This window comes from Epinephelus moara, chromosome 12 (assembly GCF_006386435.1).
Source record: "Epinephelus moara isolate mb chromosome 12, YSFRI_EMoa_1.0, whole genome shotgun sequence".
NCBI classification, from domain to species: Eukaryota; Metazoa; Chordata; class Actinopteri; order Perciformes; family Serranidae; genus Epinephelus; species Epinephelus moara.
The window spans coordinates 7720847-7740403 of record NC_065517.1 but is presented as its reverse complement, the minus strand read 5'-3'; the positions used below and the strand labels follow the sequence as shown (position 1 = coordinate 7740403).

General features: G+C 38.5%; 1 protein-coding gene across 2 annotated transcripts in view; it reads left to right on the top strand.

Moving 5' to 3' along the window:
* The window catches only part of bach2b (BTB and CNC homology 1, basic leucine zipper transcription factor 2b), a 136255-nt gene that overhangs the window by 3612 nt on the left and 113086 nt on the right, over nt 1-19557 (top strand). The gene's annotated exons all lie outside the window — the stretch shown is intronic.

Sequence of the window (19557 nt, the reverse complement as noted above, 5' to 3'; positions counted from 1 at the left end):
CCCCCTAGTGTTGGCTCCTTGGTTACGGCCTTGGCTAAACCCTCCAAAACCCCTCAATGTCCAAAATGGGAGCTACAAGCTTATTCTGTGTGTTCACAGACAACACATCTCTAAAAAGTTTTTTTTTTCTAAGCATCCACAATTAATAACAATGAAAATGATGCACAAAACACTTGAACATTTTTAAGCTTCCTCCTCCTCTGTTTTGTTTGGCCCCAACGTTCTGTCACAACTGCAAGTGCATCAAAATAAATAAACCATGTCCTTTAAAAACAGATATGTCATTATCTTGTTATTATATAACAAGGACAACGTCTCTCAAGTTGAGCTTGGCTTGGGAACATCTCTCAGCCTGAGCGAGGCTGTTTTGGGGATCTCGACATAATGAGTCCCTCAGGGTTCCAAGCCACAGCTGAAATCCCACACGGCAACAGGATCCCTCCGTGTGACCCTGCCGCCCCCCCACCCCCACCCCCCTCCTCTATGCTTTCCATCCTGGTCTAGCTCCTCCAGCTTTCCGCCGAGCCTGTAGTAATCATGCTTTATGTTGCTGAAGTTCCTATCAAGCTAATTAAAATGGTGATGACAAAAGAAGCTGCTTGTGTTCAAAAGTAACCGAGCACTTATGGGTTAATGATTCATGAAATTGCAGTTGGAGTAGGATGTGATGGAGTGATCTCTTTATGAGATCGCAGATGGATTTCTCGAGATCCCTGCAACTCCCTAAGGTGGTAAAGCAGCATCCTTTTTGCTTCCTATGAATCGTATACAGAGTGCGGTTTTAAAGAAAAGCAGCTCCCTCCTAAAGAAAAGAACAAAAAGCTGCAAATCCCCGTCTCTCACATAGATTTTATTTCTCTCCGCATCATTAAAGGATCGTTTGCATCACTGAGGATATTTGAGTAACCCCCACCAGCTCAGCTCAACATCCCAAGTCAGTGCCTTGGCCAGAAAAAAAAGAAAGAAAAAAAACATGTTCCCATAGCTCTCCCACGTCAGCACAAAGGCATGTTTGACTGGGCTGCTGCCAGTGTGAGGCGTCGATGGAACAGCACTGCTGGGAGAAATCTAAGATCCTGCACTTTACACCAAGGGCTATTGTTTCCCCTCTCTCTCTTTTGTGATCCCTTCTTCTCTCCGTCATATCATGGCTGCTCATTCCTCCTCTCCCACCGTTCACGGCAGCGACGTGCACTGGCACTATTGCTCACCATGTGAAATCAGCTTGCATTATCCCGGCAGACCCAGCTGCCATCAGTCTGCGGTTGCAGAGTCAGTGCCTGTCTGTGTGTTTGCTGAGGCACTTGCCAAGAAGCTATCAGAATCTAAAACACCACAGGCAGATTCCTGATTGTTCTGTTTTGGTTTGAGTGTTTTTTTCTCCTTGTGTTGCCTGTTAGAAATTATCAAGACACGTAAATCATCCTGATGGTTGCGTTAAAGCTATTTGATGATCTCACAGACTTCTCCCGCTGGCTCGAGCTAAAAGCTTCACCTTATAAACTCTTGAGTTAATCCTCTTTAGTAACCCATCCTGTGGTCATCCATAAGTTTACAACTGTGCAAAACATATTGAGCTAATGAAATGATGCACATCTGGTCCTAATAGCTTCGGAAAATAAAACAGTGGAAGAGTGGAAGAGGGAGGGCAGGAGGTTTAGTAGTTATTGAAGCAGTTTAGAAGAATGAGCTGTGTGTAAAGTGGCATTCAGTGAATGGAGAGAAAACATTTAGTGCAGTGTAATGACCTGTTTGTATTGGATTAGCGCAGCACTACTACTACTACTGGCAAGGCAGTGGAGAGCATTGCTGAAGTCTGTTTAAACTCGCAGCCACTGAGCGTCTGAGACTATAATCAGTTCTGAGTTTAATATCAGAAATTAAAGTCCTGAGGTTTAAGTATTGGAATATCACGGTATTCTTGATCAAACACCTTGATATCGGTAATGTAACAATATTGTAGGGTTGACTACTGGTGCTTTCACAAAACATTTACACAATGAGATTTTTTGATAAATAATGATCAGTAATGTGGATATTTGACTAAGTGGGTAAAAGTAAATAATAGAACAGCTAGAACAGCCGGGTCAATTCAGGAAATTACAGCACTTAACTGTAATTCAGCTTTTAAAACCAGGAAAAGACAACACTTACGATATTAAGTTATCCAAAATTTTAGACTATATCTAATCTCATATCATAATATTGATATAATTTCTATATATTGCCCAGCCCTACTGGGCATTGTTTAAATCTACAAATCTTTCTGATATTTCTGACGGGATTTTGAAAATTCTAACAATTTTACTTAAATCTCAGAAAAAAAACATTAATTAATTTCATATTTCAGTGCAATGTTCTTCACGTGGCCTCTATCTTCCACTGAATCATGTAAAAAAAATTAGCACTTGGAAGAAAAAAAAACATGATTTCAGTTTCTGAATTTTAATGTCAGATTTAATCTCAGAATTGACTTAAATCGAAGGTTAACTTTTTTCAGAATGCCACCTTAATTCTCGGCATTGAGTTAAATTCACAATTGAACTCTGAAATTTAAAAAAAGTCTTGGAATTCTCACATTTATCATTTCACAATTCAAAAATCAAATTAAGACCTCTCATTTTCTTCTCATAATGTATTCATTTCTAAAATTGAAATTGAAGTTTTACTCACATAGCCTTAATCTTCCCCCAGATTAGAATTAGAAGAAAAATAAAACATGTTTAGGATTTGTTATATACGTGTCAAAATTACAATGAAAGCTGACCTCAGACAGCTTTTAGTTACTTAAATGCGTAATTCAATAAATGTAAATTCAATTCATTCATTCATTTTTGTTTTCATTTTACCATTTTATTTCACTTAAATCTTCTAATTATAAAAAACAAACTGAGAAGTCTTGTTATTTGGTCATGTATTTATTTAAAGAAACTCAGTTTTGTTCACATGGCCCCGATTTTCTCCCAAATTCAGAAAACGAATTCTAAGAAAAATATCAACATTTTGATTCATTGGCAGAACTTTTAAGATATATACATATATTTTTTTATTTGAGCTTAGATTTAATTTTTAGAATTGTGAAAACTGAAAACTGAAATCCAAGATTTATTTTTTCTTTTTTCTTACAAATCTCAATTCCTAGAATTCTTGCTATGGTTATAACATTCTCAAACTAAAATTGACAATTCTCAGTTTCTTCTCGTAATTACTGAATTTCAGAATGAAATCAGAAATTTTTTAAAATCCTGCGAAAATTTTTATATATTTTTTTGCTATGTCTGAAGTAGGGCTAGCGTGATCCCGATGTTATCGCAATATCTATAGAAAATTTGAAAAAATGAATAACAATAATGCTGTCAGGCAAATTCATGTTTATCTTTGTTTGCTGTGTGTTTTGTCTCTTTCTTTAGCCAATGAATTACACTCATATTAAGGGTGCAGGGAGGCTAAGAAAGTGTCCGTAACCATGACTGTTCAAAAGAGTACATAAAGAGCAATCGCACTTTATGGATAGCAAAAAGGCAACCGGATGGCATTGAGGGAGGGAGACAAAGCAAGAATGGAAAGAAACGGAAATTATTCAAAAGACGCTGCATTATTTACACAATATCATCATATGTGTATTATTAACATGATATCAATATTTCATTTTTAAATAGCACGGCTATCATCAATACCATTATATCGGCACACTCCAAGTCTTACATCACTCCTTTGTTCAGTCACTCACTCCTCCTTATATAACAGACACTCAATAGTTTAGTTCTGGACACTTATCATCATTTTACACAATCACTGACAGCAGCAGAGACACTCAACATTACCTTTCATGTCTGTAAAATGCTGGGCATTGCATTGTGATGTTGTAGTTTTGTGAGCCTCGGACACTGGATGTCAGTCTCAATTCTCATATTTCTCATTTTGTACTCAGTGTACTTTTATACTTTTGTTTTCAGAATTAATTTAAGAGCTCAAATACTTGTTATTCCTGTGGCCCCAATTACCTGTCACTTTTTCTGTTGTCAGTTGGACAGTTTGGTTGTGAAATTGCCACTGGGACACCTATCTTGATAAAAATAGCTATGAAACTTGAGCATGTGTTACAGTTGTTTCGCTCCTGAACACACACACACACACACACGCACACAGCCTTGTATGAAACACACGCCTCCATATTTAAACGAGTGCTTTGATGATGAAGCTTTTGCATGTTGCTTTAAATTCTACTGACTTGTGTGTGGTCTTTCTTTTATATTCCAAGTGTCACACAATGACTGACATGTGTGCTACAGTTCTCCCCCCTGTGCCCACTGGGAAAATGGCGGCCAGAGAGTCACATCAAGTGCTTTGGTTGTGTCTAGATATTCACCTTGGTAACAGTAACAGAGCCATTACCACGGCATGGAGCTGGGCCAGCTCCTCCATATATTCATGTTGGATTTTCTTAGGGTTGCTGAGGTTATTCATAGTAAACACTGTTGTCTGTGTGGTCCCCAGNGCCACCATAGAAATGATATGCATACCATATCAAATTAGTGCAGTTTGCTGTGAAAATGATGCGGTGTAAACAGTGTGTCTCTCTAGGGTCCGGCCTCCTCTGGTGTTTGCAGCTCTCCTCAGTGTCCCCCTGGGAAGCGCACAGTAGTAGTTCCAATTTAAAGTCCTTCTCTTGTCTGTCAGCAGTTTTCTCTGTGCAGCTGCTGACTCACACATAAAGTGGAAGCCCTCACTGACCAGAGAACAGCCACCGCTACACCACCGCTTCACTCTGTCCACCTTACACCTCACACATACAGTGTCAGTCTGAGTCTTTTCATTTGTTACAGTGCTCTTTGTAATGCATCATTATTGTGTAAATAACAGAAAAATCAAAATTGTTGTTGTGCGGAGTATATTTCTGGTTGAAGGTCCATTTAGTAGCTGTTCTGGAGCTTTCGATTGTATCACACAGTCTTTATTTGCAGATGGAGATCATTTGATATGATTGAAAGCTCCAGAACATTAAATGCAGCTGACGTTGAGATTGTTTTATCAAACACGGTTTCCAAGGTCGAGAAAGAAATTTAACATTACATGACTATAGAGAGAAATCCCCCCCTTTTGGTGTTCCCCATTGGACCTCATTTCGGAAAAAAATATGTAAGCTAGTTATTAGTCAGTGGATCGGGACAAATAGTTTTTCGATGTTGTTTGAATTATGCCATGAATTACACATACAGTGTTCCTCATTTTATGAGATAATTTTGAAAGTCAAGAGAGTCGCAGTTTGTAGTAGGCTTGTCGTAGTGCTATTAAGTTATGTGCAAAATTGCTCAGTGAAGTACATCTCTTGTCTCGCATGATATACTTCACCAGCACCAGCTCGCTAGCTAGCTAGGTAACTTAAATATGTTCCATTCACAAATGTAACATAATCGTACTTGATGTGTTTTATCCAGTGACTTCTGGTCTTTTTATCATCTGAGGGGCAAAAGAACGAGGAAGAGCCATTGCTCAAGAGTACATCCCACTATGAAACACGTAGGCATTGTAGTTTCAGCAAAGAAGAAAGCTATGATGTCACGTAGATGTTCTAATTATGTATTTACAGTCTTATACTTCAGCGGTTTTACAACAAACGGTGACTTTCTTGACGTGCAGAATTATCTTCTAAATTGACAATCATGGTATGTGAAATTCATGGCAAAATTTTAACGAGAACAAAAAATTATTTGTCTCTTGCAGTTCACTACGATACGTATTTTTCTCTGAAATAAGGTCCCATGGTGGTCCACTGGAAGGGGAAGGACTTCACCTCTCTGTTGCCTATAGATGTATTCAAAAATAGGATTTCCTTTATGATAATACTAAATTGTTTCAGTAACTGTTTTTATCGGAGATATAATAAGATAAATCATAATATGGTCTTCATATGAATTACTTAAATAAATATTAGAGAGTGTATACCTTCACCAAGGTTGCATAATTGTCATATTACATATGTTATTCATAGAGAGTAAGAAAAGTATTAATAAAGACAAACAAAGTCAAAAGCTTAATTAGGAGAAATATTAGAATTAAATAAATTTACCAACCTAGTAAAATAACTTGACTTGAAAACTAATTAATCTGTACATATAGTAAGAGTGAAGTAAAGTAAAAAATAAATATACTAAGATAAGCCTTTTTTAATCCTAGAGGGGAAATTCAGGTGTTGTAGCAGCACAAGAACAGGAATAAGCACAGATAAATAGATTAAAAGAAAAAACAAGTAATCAAAAGTCTATGAAATAACAAATTAAAAAGAAATAAATATAGAAATGATACAAGTTTCACCAGAACTAAGACGCTGCAGTAGTGTGAACAGGCTTGCTCAAAGAGTTTGAAGTTCACACACGCGAGTGTAAAGTAAAATTGTTGCAAGACAGCTGCTACTTACCACTCTGTGGTAAGGTTATAGATTACATTTTTTACAGTACCTCAGAGTTACTTTTACTAAAAAGTTTTTTTCAAACTGTTACAACAAGTATTACTTTGTGCCTCTTCTGTTTTTAGCCAGATAACGCCATGTGTAACACGTTTGTAAACACATCAGTATCTGATGGAATGCAGGCAATAGTTGTTGTCACCAACATTTGTGTTTCTAATTATATAAAGAAATCGGTATAAATGATGTTAGAATGAAAAGTGTTAGTTCGTGGACAGGCACAGGCAGAAGAATGCTGCTGTGTGCTTCCTCCTCTGAAGTTTGAAGTCATATCCTTCTGTGACACCCTTTTGTTCTGTTTACTGACATTGAAGTGCACATTGCAACAACGAAAAGCCTGCCAGTTGCTGTAATCCTCACTGTTTTCTACATCAGAAAGTGTGTGAATACTACAGTCACCACTGGGTGTTTTGGGTGAGTGTTTATGGTTTGTGTTTACACTCAGACAGCAGCAGGAAGGATTGGGTGTCACAGCTACTGTGATAAATACCTGTACCAAAGTTCATTTAAGGCCAGCTCAGCTCAATGGAATTCTGTCATCTGAATACACACTGGAGTAATACTCTGTCCAATCAGTCTTTTCCTCTAAGAACAAACTCAGAGTCCAGGTATTGTTTTCTTGAGCCCGACCAGTAAGACTCAACACTTCCTGCCGACATTTAAATATAAAAAAAATATCGGTAATGGTGTACATGCTGTTTTTTTTAATGGCAGCATTTTTGTATATTTTAAGTGGGGAAGTTTTGCTTTAACTTATCATTATGAAGTAAATGTCGATTGCACATTGTAATGGCCATAGAATAATGACACAATCAGCATTTAGACTGGTTCCCTATAAGCCTCACTTTCACTATGGGTACGATCTCCCGGGAAAACGAAGGCAACGGTTGGTGCGAAGAGGAAGTGCATCAACCACTGCACAACTAAAATAGGAAGAGGATAGCACCAGTTACCAAAGAGTATTAATGTAAATCCTCAGTAGGGGAAATGGTGGACGATGGAACAACCAAAGTAACTGGAAACTGAGGATGTTGCCACGCTCTGAGGAAAATGGAAAATGATTCTGCTGTGTTTGTTTCCACTTTAAAATCTGTAAACTCTTAAATAACACTAGCTAGGTAGCTAACGTAATGCTACGTTAACAGCAGGTTGACTATACAGCTAACAACAAGCTTGCAAACGTGTATGGTGATAAAAGCACAAGACTTACCTGCAACATTCAGGGTCTGGCCGATCTGCTCCCACTCCTGACTTTTCTGTCTTTGTTGTGAGAGTTTCAGGGTAGTCAGTAGCTAAAGGAGTCGCAGTTATAAGCCCAGTGCCTTTCTGAAAAGCAAAATGCCGGATTATTAAAAAAAAAAGAAAGACGCTGGGCTCGGCACTCTCTCCTCATTGGGAACAATCGGAAAAAGATGCTGGCGTCAACGCTGGGTCACAAAACATGGAGTTCTACCCCAGGATTTCCCCAAAGAGACCGCCGTAACCATGTCAACTCTGAGTGGACTTTAAATCATTTTAAGATATGTCTTCACATCTTTGTTTTCCTAAACCTCCATAACTTTATACTAAGTTCGTTACTCTACGTACGTGACGTTATACTTGGGGCGCGAATTCATAGGATATCACATGAACGGTTGTATGAGGGTATGTTGCAAGATTACAAATTAATTAATGCCAGGCTCTAATTTGACTGTTATCGATAATCAGTTCCTTTACTTTCAGTCCTTCCCAAAAAAGTGTTGCTTTTTAAATATAATTATGAGTTAAAATCAGTTTTAATTTGAATGGTTTTTACCATCATCATGTCATCTCCAATAATAAAATTTCAACTGTGAATTATATTTTGATTACAAATCGTTTACATTATGTAGTGTTACATAAAAAAGAAGAACATCAGACATCATCGTTTTTGAATCTTTATTACTATCAAGGTATATTGGCCTAAAAGACCTGTATTGGCCGGGCACATATTTTTTGCACATCTTACCTTCAGCGTCATTCTCAAATTCCTCACTTCCCTGCCAAAAGTCATTCTCTGTGTTTTCCGATGAGCCTTACTGAGTTACAAATGCAGCTAGTTCCCATCTCACTAGAGGGCTGGACACATCCTGCCAAGGTCGTTTTGTTTTCCCCCACCTCTCTCGTCGATGGGAAAAAGAAGTGGCGCTCAGTCAAGCATAGTGGAAGGTATTTCAAACAATCAGCGGATTCCTGGTATGGGGAGTGAGATCATTGTTTTAGTGAAGGAGGGGAGGGAGCTCGGATGACCCTCGTGGCAGGACGTTGCTGTCTGTCCACCACCAGAGCCTCTCAGCGATCGCTGTGAACTTGGAGGTGACACAGGCTGTGGCAGAGGTCAGAATTCCTCCCTAGATGGATTTATTTGTACTGCTTTGCACATCAGAGACACCCTGCAAAAACAAAACACTCCCATTGTGTCTGTGAGGCATGTTAACATGGAGCTCTGACATCTGTGGCTGATGAACGCTGTATAAATAGAAAATAATAGGCATGCTTCTCTGAGGTCGGAGTAAACAAATGTCAGGGAATAACTACTGATCACTCAATACTCACAACAATACCATCTATTGTTTGTTTTGTGAGCTTACGCAAGAGACATGAGAAATGCTCCTTCATGTACATCATTATTGCTGCACGATGGTGAACTTGACAATAACATAAGATCATGAACTTGACTGCGCAACATCCATCTGTAAAGTGACAGTTCACTCAAGGTACAACAAAACACATTTCTTCACTTAACCCTCATTGAATCTCTGCATGCAGATACTTTTGATTTTATCTGTACTGGTTTTGAGATACCTGTCTCTGATTTCTGCCTAAACCCCAATACAATGCAGGTACAGCTGAGTGATTAACAGTTGTCAAATCACAAGAGACATAGTTTTAATGAACTGTCAACTATTGCCAGCAAACTTTCTCAGCTGTCACTAATTAGTGTGAATTCTGTAAGTTGGACAAACTACAGAATAAAATTCTTTCCGCTTATCAATATCACACACTTGGCCCAAAGTGCCTCTGTTTCTTCGAGAGAGAAAAACAGCACTCTGTATCATTTTGATGTTAGAAATGACAGAATGGACTCTATGGATTTGCTCTTCAAAAAGACCAATTAAGTGTTGCAGGCTTTTGTCATTCTCTGCTCGTACTTACACATGCAAAAAGTAATGCACTGTTATGTGCATATCACCCGCATAATTGTGAGAGAGGAGGCTGTGATCACATGACCTATGTGCTACAGGCTGTCATCCGTCATATGACACATACAAAGGATGAAGCTAGGCGATGCAGTATAGAAGGTCAAACAAACACAGGACTTTTGCTGTGATCCAGACAAATCGGAATTCAAAAACTTCCACTTTCCTCCTAGATATGCAGAATAGCATTCATTAGTGAATGATATATTTAGATACGTTTCTAAGTAAAAGTGCTATGTTATGTACAGTAATGTATAATTGCATCTTTTACAGCATGCATTGTTTTCCCTCCTCACTTATATATGCAAGGAGACTGCACTGCTGAAAGTTCAACTGAATGTTCACCAGGCTGTTCTAATGCGCCGTTCATACGTATTCTTATGAAAAAAAACAATGCACCACAATTGGTATGTAACCCACGTAATAGTGAGCCTGTAATTTGTGTATATCCCATGTGTGATCATGTGATTGATGCACTGACGCAAGGGGGGAAGAAAGTAGGATAAAAACCAAGTCTGTTTAAGGAGGCAGGTTAGTGTGGTGGATTGGTCAAACAACACAGGACTTTCAGCTGTTTGGATTGGTGTAACCTCTGAGGTATTTTAAGGTTTGTCATTACTATGTTTCTTCTCCTAAACCTAATGTACGTAACTTTACTCGACTATACCTAAAGACCCGCTACCATGTTTCTTGGCCTAAACTTAACCAAAGTAACTTTACCTCAATTATGTAACGTCATTCGTTGGGTGCTAATTCATCGGATATCATTTACACATGACAAGGCTTGACAAAGAAACTTCAGTTTGTCACAGTCAGCCATGTTCTTGTTTATGTTTGGCGTTGTACACTTGGAACGCTTGGAAGTTGGAAATTTCAACTGGCAAATTCCAGCCACCAACTTTTACCAGAAGGCAGCATTAGATCCAGGAGACTGGGGTTCTTGTCCTATGTGTAAACAAAAAGCCAACGTCATTGAGTTATTTCAATTTCAATTTCAATTCAATTTTATTTATAAAGCCCAATATCACAAATCACAATTTGTCTCACAGGGCTTTACAGCATACGACATCCCTCTGTCCTTATGACCCTTGCAGCGGATAAGGAAAAACTCCCCATGTATTTGTGTACATACTTAAAGTCCTGTTGTCATGTCATATTAAGTATCACGTAACAAAGCTCAACCGTGATTCTTTTCCTAAATTTAACCTAACCAGTAGGGGCGCTAATTCGTAAGATATTATATGAACCATGTGCATAACTTTTCATAAGATATCATACGAATTGCAGTATGAAGATACGTTGAGGGATGAAACTTCCTCTTAACTATCTCCCACATTGCTTCACATCACATCACTTCTGACAGGTACCACCAGCAGCTTGCAAATACTCTAGTAGTTGAAATTTTCTAGTTGAACTTTGAAGTCCATCATATAATTGTTTTCAGCTTATCGTCGTAATAGCTTTGAATTAAGACCTTCAAGATTTTAACAACCATCAGCAGATTTTTTTCATTATTACGATTATAATAATACTCGTAAACTTTTCTGTAGAAAGTCATTCCAGCCAACACTATCTGCATGGCTTGATACCATGAGAATTTTTCGTCTTGCTTTTGGCGGGGGGGAACCCTCCCTCTTAACGACTTCATGACTTTTGAGGCAGTTTACAGTAAACCCAATCATATCTTAAGTGACGTTGTTGATGCAGTGGAGTGTAAAACAACAAAGCATGCTCAGTGTGCGGTTTGGTAAAGAAGTGCAGCTGTAAAGGAGTTTGTGTGAGGGAGGAGACGAGGGGTTGGAGGGGGGACATCCTGTGAGACCAGCACAGGTGGTTGGGAGGGGGGTTGGTGTAGTGGGTGGGAGGGGAGGAGGAAGGGTTGTGGGCGTGGAAGAGCAGTAATGTGCCCACTTCCTGCACCGAGCCCCCGTGCTATACTGTAAAACAGTAAGCTTACAACGAGATCAGCAGGATTTGCCGGCGGTGGCTTCCAGCCATTTCACAGCAGGCATCCATAGGTGGAGATCCTGTCTGCGTACTCTAGTGTCCCACTGTGCCTCATACTTTTCCTTATGATGCTTTTATTTTTCTAATTGTGGCGCAGGAAAAAGAGCAATAAAAAGAATATTAATTCTACAGTGAAAAACTGTGAAATGAGAGCATTAAAACAGAGAGCATGACGTTTACTTCAATGGGTTTTCCATTTGTTGCACACAGATGTGGAATGGAAAACATGAAAGTTGATGTGTTGGGTTAAATCCATGTATACAGCCCTTCCTGTGGGGGAGTAATGTGTGCGTGGATACTTGTCAGCCAGGTTTATGCTGATTTCATCCTGTAATTTCAAGTGAATGAGCCTATAAAAACCTAACGATCACGGGTCTTCTCGGGGCATGTTTGCAGCGGTGCAGTCATACACTGCTGTTGGTTGTCAGTGGGAACGATGCCATTCAAACTTGGGTGGCACCAATTAAATCCTTCCATGTCAACCTCATTTTGGTTTGTTAGTTGCATCCACAGACTGATTATTGGTTTGTGGATATTTCAGTTGTTGCCAAAAAGCCTGGTAACATTGAATGATTCTCAGGTTCTGTTCAGTGATGATGCTTTGGAATATTCACCACCAATGGTTCGAGCAGTCGGTGATGATTGCTGGGGGTGCGATGTGGATCCAGACATTCGGTATCAGTGGTAAACAGATTACATGCCCACCCATCAGCCAGAACAATATATCCTTATTTTCCTGCATAAAAACATCACAATAGTTCGAGGGATAGTTTGGATCTTTTGCAGTGGGGCTGTCCTCAGTTAATGTCTTGCATACAGTACAAGGTTTCTCCAGTTCAGAGAAGCAGGCAGGAGTACTGCTTAGGAAGGTAAGCAATGTACTGTTGTGGGTTTAAGCAAGTATTTTAGCGACTTACAAAAAGTCCCACCTTAAAAAATGAAAACCATTTACATGCTAAATTCACCGTTTTACCTTGAAGCAGACAGCCTGATCTGATTCCCTATCTATGCTCTCATCGAAGCCACCAGATTCCTTTTACAAAAACAGTAATTTTAGTTTACTGAATACAGGAGCTGCTGGTCAGCCACCGCCTAGATCAGTTACTTTGCTTGTGTTATTGTGTGGCTTTGGTGAATCAAAACTAACTCCTTTTAAATGCCAAAGTCACACAATAACACAAACTAACTAACTGACGGAGGCAGCGGTAGACCAGCAGCTTCTATATTCAGTAATGTTAAATTATTGTTTTTCTCAATGGAATCTGGCTTTGACAAGAGCTTCATTTTTCCTTTTGAAATTGCTGTCTAATAGCAAGGTAAAGTGGTGAAAATATTCTAGATATAGCGTACACTTCCGTGTTGGTCCTGCCTGCTTCTCTGAACTGGGACCGTGCTGACCAGCGTCCTCTGGCTATGGATGAGTTATTTAATCATTTTTTAGTTAACCCATATTTAACCAGGTAAGTACCACTGAGATCAACGATCTCTTTTACAAGGGAGACCTGGCCAAGACAGCAGCATGCAAAAAAGTTACAGCCAGACAACCACACAATAAAAAGCACAAGACATACAGTAACATGTAGAGATATTAGAACAACTACGCACAATGACAAGAACCAACCGATTCAGTAATCCTTGTACTTACTGTATGAAAGCTTTAAAGTCAGGTGGAGACCAGTTCTAAAGAACCTCACACAACATCACCGCAAAATTTCTGAACTATACCTTTAAAGCTGAAATCTTTGGTATCTTTAATAATGTGAACATTTAGTTGAAACTGTACTCTGAAGTAGCATGGAGTGACTAATGGGCTGGATACAGTTCAAAACAGACTGACACACAGTTCTGTTTTTACTATAGTGTCTGTCTGCATGACATTTTCACACATTTGTCAAGTACATATCATACATGCTTTCGCCCACGTGAAAATTCATGTCATGCAGACCCCTGCAGATATGTGCATTCAGAAAGTATAATTAGGATTTTAGGCTGGAATTATGGATCTCCAGAGATAGCCTACACATACAAATACTCAAGTTGGCTGGTTAATCCAACTCCTTTGGGAGGTGTGTTCTGAACAGGAAAAAACCCTACAAATGCTGCCATTTCTGTGCATGTTTTCCTACATGAAGTCTGCCGAAGCATGCTCCAGCCTTCAGTGTAAAACTCATTTCACACTACATTAATTTATATCCTATTTTGGCATACTATACGATGACTTTTTATCTGCTTTTTTATAGCATGCAGTACTGTGTACTAAGTACTTTTACATGATTTATTTTGTGATATACTATACTCAGACTTTTCATGTGTGTTTATTATGATACAATTTACTATTACTTTTTATATGATTTTTTTATGGTATACTATACTCTGAGTATTCATATGATGAATGCAGATTGAACAGGCTTTATTCGTATTAATACCGTAAAAGTAAGAGACTGTTAGCCCAAGCATTGAGATTAAAAGCTGCTAACAGCACCGTGGAGATCACATTTTAGTAAAAGTAAGTTTTGGAAGTTTGCACAACATGTAAATCATGTGCTACAGAAATACCTGAGAATGTTATCTCTGAGATGAAGTAGCATATTACATTGAACTGAATAATTATGTAAGAAAAACACCACACGGGAGCTAAAATGTTTTTTAAGATAAAATTTTCAATTCTTTACCTTGTGTTCTTTTTGCCTTTTCATTATGAACACTTTAATGAAAATGATTCATATCAGAGAATTACAAATTATTAATGATGAATAGTCAGCAGCAAAGTTACAAATCTGATGATTATACTTAGGATTTAGAAGGACAGGAAATGACCCCAGAGCAAAAGGTTTTACAGGCATCAGAAGACAGATGCTGACATCTGATAGCCAGCAGTTACTCATCATGCAAGACCTCAAATAATGAAAGGTGTTTTTGATGGTGTGACATCCTGAAGAGGTAAATGACAGCGAAAAAGGTCACAATCAGTTGGAGCCCTTTTAAGTGAAGTCAAGAAGTATGAACCCAAAATGACCCTAATGAACCCTCAGGCAGCACAGGAAACCAACAGTGGGTGTGATCTAAGTTCATGGTCAGTTCTATGGGTGTCCATTTTTGTCTCCCTCTGGCCTGCGGTGAGAAAGCAGACTCTTGTTGTGTACCTGCAGCGATCACATGCTGCCCTGTGCAGTCCATTGGCTGGGCCGTGTCATTCAGGACAGATGGTGAAAGGTCAACAAGGCAGAGTTGTGGACGGTTCACTGTTGATACTGAGTCACAAGATCTGTCAGCCAAGTGTGTCAGAACAAACCTGCCTCTGACTTTTAAACCTTTTATTCACTCACTATTTTATCTTCCTACCAATACCATATATTTTTGTTACCTTATTTTGAAAGAAATAAGGTTTTTTTCTACTGTTAGACAGAACTCCCTAACTATTAGTTACTTAATATATTTTAGTTTCATTCTCTATGTCTACATGCTAAGCGTTTGTGATGAGAAAGAAACTAACAGTTTAAAAGTGGACATTGTTTCTCCGTCTAAATGTAGCTTTTAAATAGTTGAAGAGAAAAGAGAATTACATTTGTAAATAAAGTTTACTTCTTAGACAGCCTTAACAAAGATACTCCGTTATCAAAGACACAAGCATTTGCGTTGTTTGTGAGTCCATCCTGTGCTGCTGTTTAAAGAGGAAGCACGCCTCAACAGAAGCACAATAGTATGCGGAGTTTGATGAGATGGGATCTCAGAATTTTTTACACAGTGGTTGTGCAATTAAATAAAATTAATTTAGATGGTGAGGAATGTCAGAATTAGTTATTTGTTCATTTTAAGTGTGTTTATAGTACAGTAATCTTTATAAATAGATATCTGCATATATATGCAGAATCTGTAGGGAAATGAACAAAATTTTGGTATCGGAAGTGGTCTAGATTCTGTTTGTAGTCCGTACAACTAGTATTGATCAATCATATTCGAATGGCAAGTAAACAGTCTTTGTGGGGAGACTGAACCCATCGGCTGAAATGCAATCTTGAAACCCACTGGCTATTGTCTGAGGAGTTAGCTTTATATTTGCTTTTTTGCATTCATGTGCAGATATTCTTTTTACAGAGATAAGCAGAAATGACTGGTGTACAGCAGAGGAAGTCTTGGCTCGGATGTTTGCTGGCTACAACGGATAAGCCCGAAAAAATGACCCTCACCCCAAGAGGCTTTATCATAGTCAGATTGAAAGCGGATGGGTTCCGAGATTGATACTATAGTATTGAACAATGAGCTGAGACATTGTTGTTATGTGCAACTTAAGAGATAAACAGAGATATATCTTCTGACAAAAGATTTTCTCAAGGTGCACCTACAAACTTTTTTCAGCGCTTTTCAACCACTTCCTTATATCTCCTACTGATGATGAAGACCATGAGATAGGATAGAAAAAGCAAGTAAGTGGAGCTTGAGTTAAGGTTATTTGGTCAGACTATTATTTCTGAGGTTAAGAATGAACTTCACAGTCATAAATATAGCCTATTATATGATTTTGTATTCCAGTGTAGAGTCCTGACCATCTGCAAATCATTTTTGTCATTTAAAGGGTTACTCCTGTATTTTTCAACCTGCACCCTGTTTTCCCATGTTTTTATGTCTGAGTGAATGGAGACAACAGTTTTTGAAATCAACCTGGTCTTACTTCGATGTCATCGCAAACTGGTGCTTGGTCAGTGATGTCTGGCGTCATACACCGATGAAAGCTATTCTTTCACGTCGGCACGATGCGTATTGTATAACGGCACCTGGCAGCATCAAGGGGAAAGGCAGTGGGACAACAACGAATGTTAAGGTAGTGGAAGTCCAACAACCACTTACTTTCACCCGGGATGCCTTTGTTCGCTTCCTGTAGGATTGTGAGGCCAAACCCTGTTGTTTTTTCCGAAACCCAACCACGTGCACATTGGCAAAACTTAACCACGTGCTTTTGTTGTTGAAGGAATGTTCACACCATCAATGTATGCCCACTAAAAATGCTTCTTTTTGCCACTGACAGGCTCCCCTTGTTATTGTAAGTGTCTGAAAATGACATAAAACATTTTTTTTTACCTTTCGCTTGATCCGGTCTGGTTGTTATTGTGTCTAATTAAGTCTCACTAGTTAAGTTGTTGCAGGAAGACAATAACAAACAGACCAGATCAAAAGAAAGGTAAAGGAAAACATTTTATTTCTCTGTAGGGATCCTTCAAAATAATCAGTGGCAAAAACCTTCAGTGGACGTACATTGACGGTGCGTTATTTGCCTTGAATATGACATTGCAGCCTGTTTTACCATGGCCAGCTGCAGCCCTCTCACTTGATACTGGACCAATTTAAAAAACTGTTGTCTCCATTCGTCACTTAGACACAAAAACGTGGGAAATCAGGTTGAAAAATACCAAAATATTCTTTAACTAAAGAATGTTACATGTTGCCTAAACACAAGTCAATCTGATCACACATTCAATGCTAGCTTTCAATACCGGACAGTTTTTGATATTGTACCACAGACACATTTTGGTCCGTACCAATGAAGTCTTTAGGTTTTAAGACAAAACAGAATGATTAACAAGAGCATGATTTTATTTCTCTGGGATAAAAATGTTGCACATGTTTAAAGTCCAGTTCTAGAGGCTTTTCTTTAAATGGTGGAGAAGAAGAAAGACTGGGAAACAAAGGCGGACACAGGGAGAGTTAGTGAGAGTGGAGATCAATAGTCATGGCTGCATGAGAGGATGTAGGAGCCGGCCATTTAGATGGATTACAGTAGCACAGCTTCCCTTTCATCTCACTCAGGGATTGTGTCTGGAGGGGAGGAAGCAAATTGGTTCTCATCATGCTTAGCAAGTGCTGCTCAGTCTGATTCTGATAGCCGAGTCTGTTTGAACACTGTGATGTATATTCCTCCAGGATGATGTACAAGAGGAACATTTATGCTGCGTTTTAAGGCGACTATCACAGTCATCTTCTCCTCCAAGAGCACACTGACAGACCACAAACAGGCTAATCCATCACACTCTGCTCTGCAGCTTTTCCAAAATGTGATTCATCAGCAGGCCGCTGTAACCATCGTGATATCTGTGTCACAAACGTGCAGCTGCGAGCATGTTCAGGTCGAGCTATGTGATTGCTATCAGTCGACACTGGTGGCAGAATAAGAAGAGAAGAAGAAAAAGCAGATTTCACAGCTGATTTCAGATGTGAAAGTGAAGGATTATTTTAACCACCAGCACACACAGAGACGCAGTGCCGTTAGCTCTCACTACAGTACAGTCACGACTAAATCACCCTGAACTGTCTGTGGTTTAAACTGCTCTGATAACTGTGATGTGACTCTGGCTCCTCTGTCCAGCCACATTTTAGAATTCAAAACTAAATCTGATCTGTGGCTGCAGAAATTAATGTATAAAATTACTTATCAATCTATCTTTTTTAAACAAGCACATTAATTGAGTGATCATTCTTGATCTTAGAAATACTCCACTCCACCTAGTAGCTAACAGCAGAGTCTTTTTTTAAAATGAGAAATTGCCATTGTAATTTCCATCAATGTAAAGTGCTCTTTTAACTTCTTATTTTCCAACCAACTGCACAAACACTTAGAGGCAGGCTATTGTTATAATTTCATTTTTTTTCTTTTTTTTTAATTTATAAAGCCCAATATCACAAATCATAATTTGCCTCACAGGGCTTTACAGCATATGACATCCCTCTGTCCTTATGACCCTCACAGCGGATAGGGGAAAAACTCCCCAAAAAAACCCTTTAACGGGATAAAAAAAAACTGAAACTGAGAAAAACAGCAAAACCTCTTTGAATCAAATTGATATTTTTATTCATTTTGGGCCTTTTCTGTGAAATCAGTTACTTTTCTGAGCACTACTAAGAGGGGGATATTATGAAGCAAACGTAACTTTCAGATACAGTGATGTGAAGCATTTTGGTAAAGCGCGTGGCTGGAAATTAAGTGGGTAGAGTTTGTTACCATGGAGATGGGGAAATAAATGTTCTTGGACTTCAAAAGTTAATACGTCATATAAAAAGTCAGTAATGAGTCATACATATTGTAGCCCCGATTAAGATTATTGCATTATAAAATATTGGATTTAATTAAATACACAAAAATTAAACTCAAAATAGAATTTGCAAAATGTAATTTGACGAAACAAATCCTCCACTTTCTAACTGTTTCCATGGCTTTCAGCAGCATTTTGTGGTCATCTTTAGCTGACTGAACAAATTCAACAACTGAGCAAACTTTATCTCCTGAGGAAGATCACAAGATACAGCTGAAAGCTCGAACAAAAAGCTTGTAAGCTAGATCAGGTCATGTTTTGTCTAGCAACATGAAAAATGAACTTTAATGGTTATGGCCTAAAAGTAGGGCTGCAACTTACAATTATTTTCACTTCTGTCTGTTTTTTTATTCAGTTAATTGATTACTTGTTTGGTCTCTCAAATGTTAGAAAATGTCGATCAGTGTTTCCCAAAGGCCAAGATAACGCCCTCAAATGTCTTGGTTTATCACAACCAACAGATTTTAAGGTTACTTCTAAAAAGATTACCCAAACAGATTAACTGATTGTCAAATTAGCTGTTGTTACAATGGACAACTAGTCGATTAATCAATTAATCATAGCAACTCTACCTTAGTAAATCAGTCTAAGAAAAGCTCTCTTGTCTAGGAAGGCAAGTTAACTTGAATGTAGAGGAACAGCAATGGTGTGAAATCAAATACATTCTCTTCTGTCTATTATTTTTCCTCTTTCCTTTATTCCTGATTCTGGATTCTAGAAAATTTCTGAAACAAGTAAACTTGAAACTTTAAGGCAGAAGCATTCACATTAATGTACAGTTATT